Genomic DNA, 7,903 nt, shown 5'->3' on the forward strand with positions numbered 1-7,903 from the left:
GTCATTCATGACCATGAAAATATATGGGAGTTAATGTATAGGACAGGACAATGAATTTCCATTTTTTGCTTTCCTCTTCATCCTGGGAGACAAAGACATCCAAATACCTAACCTTTTTGTATCTTGCAGCCTACTGATCTCCAGTTGTGTATTCATTTGGGGAAAATTTAGAGGAGCAGTGTTGCTGGAGTAGTCGGAGTTTAAAGACACAAAGGAATCCTAATTTCTAGTGAGAAATAACATCTTTCATTAGGTTAATAGAGTTCGGACACACAGACTAGCCTTAGGGTGCAGACTCCCTTCAGGAGTGGAAATCATAGAATCACAGAGTGGTTTGGGTTGGAAGGGACCTTAAAGACCATCCAGTTCCAGCCCCCTGACATGGGCAGGGACATCTCCCATCAGACCAGGTTGCCCAAAGCCCCATCCAGCCTGGCCTTCAGCACCTCCAGGGATGGGGCACCCACAGCTTCTCTGGGCAACCTGTGCAAGTGTCTCACAACCCTCTGCGTGAAGAATTTCTTATATCTAATCTAAATCTACAAACTTTCAGTTTAAAACTATTCCCCCTTGTCCTGTTGTTATCTGCTGGTTGGTGTAAGAAGTAACTCCCCACATTTAGGTCTGTATGAATGGTATTCACAGAAGCAAGTGCCTAGGCCAGGGTACTGGCTACACATATCAGTGGGATATGTCCTGAAGAGTAAGCAAATTTTAATTCTGTTCTTTTGAGGCATTTAAACCAATTCTTTCTAGATCTGAGGTGTCAAAGGGACCTTTCATTAAAAATTGGAGTTCAAGGGTGCTGAGAGAGCAGGGGGAACTCCAAAATTCAAGTCCCTGCTTTTTCTAAAAAAAAAAAAAAATCACTATCTACCTTCTACTCTTTTGTGCATACCTGACCACTTCAGCTGCCCAGAGATTGCTATGCAATGGACCTTTTATCAGTTTCTCCTTTCTATGCATTTGTATGTTACGTATGGTAGTCAAGCCCAGATTGTGAAGCAGGTCTGCTCAGCTCACCATTGAACATCTAGACTACTAGATGATATAGATGTATATTATTTTCTTTTCATTTAGGTAAAACCCTAAAATAGAAGTATCTAACATTGCTAGCTTTTCTGATCAATCCTGTAACCACTACAATATCTGTAAATCAGCTTACCAGAATTTAAATCTTACAGTGGTATGGATATTCCACTACTTCATATTTTTGAACTAAATATATTTTTCTATATGGACAATGCCTGAAGAAGTATTGTATGTGCCACACCACCAGAAAACTCAACAGTCTTGTGGGTGCAAGTGGCTAATTCCCAGTTTTACAACTTGTTTTTCATGTGAAAGTGCTTTTCACCTTTGGTGCCTATTACTGCCCCAGAGCATCCAGGATCAGGGCATGACTTGCAAGGAAGGCAAATGGACTCCCCCTTCTAGCTGTATGTCACCAGCAGGTGTGGGGAGATTTGACCAATTTTTGTCCTGTATCATGAGAAAGAAAAACTAAGTCACGAATACAGAGGCTTGAAAACTCCTGGAATTCTACTGTTTACCTGCAGAAAAAATAAAATATAAGCAACACAGACTTTTCCTGGAGCTTTCCTAATTTAAGACCACCTTGTAGAGTAGAATGCTAAGCACTGAGCTGTGCTTATGGAGTTGGAGGCAAACTGCAGTCTTGATGGAAAGGAATGAGAATGGCTAACACAATTTGAAAACTGCTTACACAGAAATTAATATTTTTTTTCTTACCTATACCCTGCTTCTGTAAATGAATCCCAGAAAGGTGCTTTTTAACAATAAGGACCACAATGCATTGCATATATGTTAACAGTATCCCAGGGGTAGTGAGATGTTTGTGTGCTTTAAGTAATAAGATACATATTGGAATGAAAAGAAGAGAGACATAATTACTTAAGCAAACAGTTCAGTAGCTGCAAAATTTATCTGTCATCCAGCTCATCATGGAGCCCTACTCCCCAGCTGAGATGAAGTTGCATATTTCTTTTGACTTGAATGGAATAAATCTGGTCTATTTCAGTTGTTGGCCTTTTACCCGATGCCCTAAAGTGTAAGTCAGTTAGCAGAAATGAGTATCTAATAGGAGGAAGAGTATGGCAAGTTGACAGGAACAAGTTTTACTGAATATACATAGAACAGAAATGGTCTTTTTACTAAGTTAGACACCAATGATGCATGGATCTAGTGGCAGCTCTTAGGAACAGAGCTGTAAATCTCTGAGTTTCAAGAAATACAATATCTGATCGATAAACTGACCAAACACTGATTATTTGTAGAAGAAAATTGCCTCCTTGGCTACAAAAATTGTGGAGCAAAGGTTGTTTCCAATTTGAGGAGGCACTTTATTATATGTATAGCCCAAGGAAGCAGATCAATCTCCTGTTCCTAAAATCAAGGAGCTGCGCCTGACCTGGAAATATCGAGACATAAACCTAGGTCTGTCTTCACAAGACCTGCATTTGTTTTGCCATGGGTAAGATGCATTCGTTAGGGCTTGATAATCATTTGCCTGTTTGAGAATAGGAGATGCATGTGTAAGTGCTACATATAGGCAGAATATTTTCATTCAGTTCCTCTAACTGTCCCCCTCTCCCTAAAAGACAAAAATTGAAGTAGCTACAGAGGTGTTAAATGTGGTTCTTTGTTATTTTGATGGTGTGATGATAGTGATGTTGATGGTTTATTTCTTGAAGTTCATTTGCCCAGTTTCAAAGAGGAAATTGGATCTGGAATCATTCAAAGCTTCATCAAATGTAGAAGCTGTAAAATAAAAATTACTTCCTGACACAGTTCTAATAAACTTTCCCTTCCTGCATCTCCTACCCTCCATGTATAAAGTTCCCCATGTAGGTTCATAATAATGATTTAATCTCCTTCCCTCTTGCTTTACAGGAGCCAGTAGATGAAACTCTATTTAGATTGATTGTTCTTCACTTGTTATTAACAAGTGGCAAATTAATGGAGATGAACAAAAATGAAAGAAGAGATTCAAATTTGTCTTTCTCTGCACCACAGGGTTTTGATTTCAGACAGTTTATTCCTAATTTGAGGACAATGACAATGAATTGGTAACATTCTGGGTGTGTTAGGATTCAGCATGAAAGCTGATAAAGTATCTTATGACCTTTTTGGTTCAGATTTAATTATGCTCTAGCACAGCTCTTTATTCCTCCCTGCTGGTACTCCCCCTGGCCTCTTTTCCCTTCACTTGGAAAACTTCACAGAGACTTGCTAGATTGCAATGAATGGTACTATAATTATTCCTTATTTGCCAGTTGTAGCTTTCACAAGTGTTTAGTAACTGGTGCTTCAGACAATTTCTCTGCTGTTCTCAGTAGAATAGCCTGGACATAGCAGTTTATACAAAAAATTTAGAATGTTTTATTTTCCTCCAGGATGGTGCAAATTTCCTGCAGTAGTTTTCTGGCTGAAGGCAGGGACTTGAGGAAGCTCTGTTCTGAACTCTACCATTGATGCAACGGGAAAAAGCAAAGAAATGCACATCTCAACATATTTCCTTGCAGGGTAGGAGGCAAAGCGTCATGTGAGGTTGCAGGATTCAGCCCTGGGATTGCCTTCCAGACCCAATGTGCTTGCACAGGAACCTAGGGCAATCACAAGCCTCCCCTTTTTTTGCTTTTGGCAACATCAAAGCTAACATCATCGAGCAGCTTCCTTCAAGCGATGCCCAGCGGTATCTACAGATATAGAAATAGATGCATTTTGTTTCTGCAGTACCTAGAAGCAAAACCAAACACCACCATCCACACTAATGCTGGAGAGGAATGAGAGAGAGTACATACAGCAGAGGTTAGCCAGATGGACCACTAACTACTGAAGACAGCTTAGTGGTTGAAGACTATCTAGGAGACTCTACAGTGAGACTTCTATAATAATAATTATTTTTCTGCAAAATTCTATGTTCTTTGTACCACATTTTAAAATGTGGCCCCTATCCAAACAAGTACTATTCTAGTTTTAGACGTGACATTCTGCTTAGAAAAAAGCTTAGTGAAAGGCTTCAGTTTTCAGTTACCAAATTGTTCACGAAAGGAATACTGCAATTTTGATCATAAGGAGAAAGCAAAGCACTGCATGGTCCTGGGTGTTGTGCTTGGAATGGGATGGACTTCAGCCTCTCATTAGGACTTCATATTTGCCTTTAACAGTAATTTCCCCATTGCTCCAGACACTACTCCTTTACCCACAAATGTGAAAGCTCTTCCTTTTTCTAGAATGCAGTAGGGTCAATGAAATCCTTGACTTCTATGGGGAAGTAATGTTTGAAGATATTTTTGCAATACCCACTCCACTTTGAAGTCAGTCTCCCATGCTAACAGTTTGCACTCAAGTGCTAGCAAAGAGGATTTACAAGGAATAATAGCTCTTGAAAAGACACTTTTCAGAAAAAAAAAAAAAAAAAGAAAGAAAGAAAGAAAGAAAGAAAGAAAGAAAGAAAGAAAGAAAGAAAGAAAGAAAGAAAGAAAGAAAGAAAAAGAAAGAAAGAAAAATAGAAGAATATACTCTCTAGCATTTTTATACCTTTTCCTAGAAAAAAAAAAAAGGTATAAAATTGCTAGAGAAGTTGCTCATATCTGTCCTAGTTCTGTCCTCACTCACTTTAAATATAAACATGTTAATTACAATGTTCTCTTATAGGGGTGATAATCATGACACGGAACTTGTTTCAATACCAGTAATCTAATCTAATGAAAGATTTCTAACCTGATTGACCATTCCCAGGGTCTTTTTAATCTAGCTTCTACTAAAGTGAGAATCAAGACCATGGCACAAAGCATTCAATGAGGAAGACAAGATGTAATTCAAGCAGAAAACAAGCATTATTTTCTTGCTTACAGCAAATAAGGATAAATGCACTACAAATGATCTTCTGGAGAAAACCAAGAGATTCAGAAAACCTACTTTTTTATCGTTGTTGCTGGAGCAAGACACAGAGGTAGAAGCTTGAAAAAAAAAAAAAAACTCCTCAGATATTTTGCACGGGTGTTTCTGCTGAATGTTGTCCCCAAAATCATTTTCACTACTCAGAGCTGAGTGAATGTAATTGATCTTGTGTGTACTCCTTATCTAGGAGGTAAGAAAATTCAAATGTTTATTGACGATACAGAATTAACAGTAATAGCTGAAACTAAAGCTGAGTGTGTGGAATTCAGTAGGCACCCATGAAACTGGCTGGACTTTAAAAGGCAGACACAATTCAGTGCTGATAGATTTAAGATAAATCACATAGGAATACAGACATATATTATTATGTGCTCTAAAGTAGCTATTGCTATCAAGAGGAGATCTTGGATTCACTTTGTACAGTACTCTGGTGGTCAACATACAAGCAGAAATCTCGGCCGGGCTCAAAGAGTGGTGGCAAATGGTGTGAAATCCAGCAAGCAACAGGTCACCAGTGGTGTTCCCCAGGGGTCGGTGTTGGGGCCCATTCTTTTTGATGTCTTTATTGATGATTTGGTTGAGGGAATTGAGTGCATCCTTAGTAAGTTTGCAGATGACACCAAGGTAGGGGAAAGTGTCAATCTGCCAGAGGGTAGGAAGGCCTTGCAGAGGCACCTGGACAGGTTGGATTGATGGGTAGAGACCAATGGGATGAGGTTCAACACGGTTAAGTACCAGGTCCTGCACTTTGGTCACAACAACCCTATGCAGCGCTTCAGCCTTGGGACAGAGTGACTTGAAAGCTGTGCAGAGGAAAAAGATCTGGGGGTGCTGATTGATGCTCACCTGAACATGAGCTGGCTGTGTGCCCAGGTGGCCAAGAAGGTCAACGGCATCCTGGTTTGTATCAGGAGTAGTGCAGCGAGCAGGAGCAGGGAGGTGACCATCCCCCTGTACTCTGCTCTGGTGAGGCCACACCTCAAGTACTGTGTTCAGCTCTGGGCCCCTCACTACCAGAAGGACATTGAGGCCCTGGAGCATGTCCAGAGAAGGGCTACGAAGCTGGTGAAGGGCCTGGAACACAAGTTCTAGGGCCTGGGACACAAGTGAAGGACCTGGAACACAAGGCGCTGCTGAGGGAACTGGGGTTGTTTAGTCTAGATAAGAGGAGGCTCAGGGGAGACCTCATTGCTCTCTACAACTGCCTGAAAGGAAGCTGTGGGGAGCTGGGGGTTGGCCTCTTTTCACAGGTAACTACTGATAGGACCAGAGGGTATGACCTCAAGTTGTGCCAGGGGAGGTTCAGGGTGGAAATGAGGAGACATTTCTGCTCAGAAAGAGCAGTCTGGCACTGGGATGGGTTGCCCAGGGAGGTGGTGGAGTCACTGTCCCTTGGGGTGTTCAAGGAGAGGTTGGACGTGGTGCTTGGGGACATGGCTTAGTGGGTGACATTGGTGGCAGGGGGATGGTTGGACCAGGTGATCTTGGAAGTCTTTTCCAACTGTAATGGTTCTATGAATCTATGATTCTGTGATTCAAATACTCCAGAGTCTTTTATGAAAATGAGAAACCCAAAGGGTTATATATTTAGGTTTTATAGCATTGGAAATGAACAGAGAGGGTGAAATTAGACTGACCATTCAAAGGTAATTGTAACTCAAGTGCTAAAGGCCACAAAGAATTATAAATCTGTTGTTTGAGAATAAACAAAGTATACAGTAGAGGAAGGATCCCTCTGTGTTTGCACTTGCGCTATTTCTAAGTAGCTCCTGGCTAGTGACAAAGGAAAGGTGATCAAGAGAGATGGATCTTAGGTTAAAGGCAGTAACAGACATTCTTCAGTTATTCTTTGGTTATTTTCACTCATGCTCTTCAAATAGGTAAATCTCCCAGTATATCCAAGGAGTGTTTACTGTACAGTCTTAAGGCAATTCAGCACTTCCATTCTTTTAAGGCTTCTGGTTACCCCGTAAATAAAGTAGCATGTCCTAACTCGTCTCCAAACGTAATACACAGTCCTTCTAAGTAGTTTTGGCTTGATTTACTCAACAAGCACATAAAGCCAGATGAGATTACTGCTCACACATTGTATAACGCACTTGGCTAGGAACAATGCCAGGTATATGTATCAGCAGACTTCACATTAAACTTCAATGACAGAATTAAATATGTATCAAATTCACCTCAGTGTACTTCCTTCTAAAAAAAATAAAAAAGAAAAAGAAAAGGTGAGATCGTATGTACCACATAATAATAAGTATACTGTGTGTTTTTCTCTTTTGAGATATCAGTAGCATTATATACATATTATATATAGAATATATAATATCATATAAGTATATATATTATACAGTATACATATATTTGATGCATTATATAGCTCTTTCTCCTTCACTCTGAAAAAAATTGTTCCAATTCTTTGGAAATAGTAATGTTTTGTGTTTTTTTTTTTTTTTTTTCTCTTGTTTTGTTTGTTTGTTTTGGATCCTGATTTTCTTCTTTCTGTTTTGTGGTTAGCTTATGTAGTGCCCTTAACATGACACTTTAAAAGCAGATGTCTGAACTAGATAAAGCTGCTGTAATTGTATGTTAATAGAAAAAAATATACATGGGCTTTATGGCAGACTTATCAGGGAAACTATGTGTCCTCGTTTCAGCTGGGATAGAATTAATTTTCCTCCTAGCACCTGTTATGGTGCTGTATTTTGGATTTAGGGTGAGAATAATGCTGGTAACACTCTGCTGTTTCAGCTGTTGTAGGGCAGCACTCACCCAGAGCCAAGGACTCCCCAGCTCCTCATGTTGCCCTGCCAGCGAGGGGCTGGGGGTGCCCCAGGAGCTGGAAGGGACACAGCCAGGACAGCTGGCCCCAAATGACCAAAGGGACATCCCTCACCATGTGGCATCGTGCTGAACAATAAAACTGGGGGAGTTGGTTGGGGTGGGGTGCAGCTGCTGCTCAGGGACAGACTGGGCA

This window comes from Aythya ferina (genome assembly GCF_964211825.1).
Source record: "Aythya ferina genome assembly, chromosome: 2".
Taxonomy (NCBI): domain Eukaryota; kingdom Metazoa; phylum Chordata; class Aves; order Anseriformes; family Anatidae; genus Aythya; species Aythya ferina.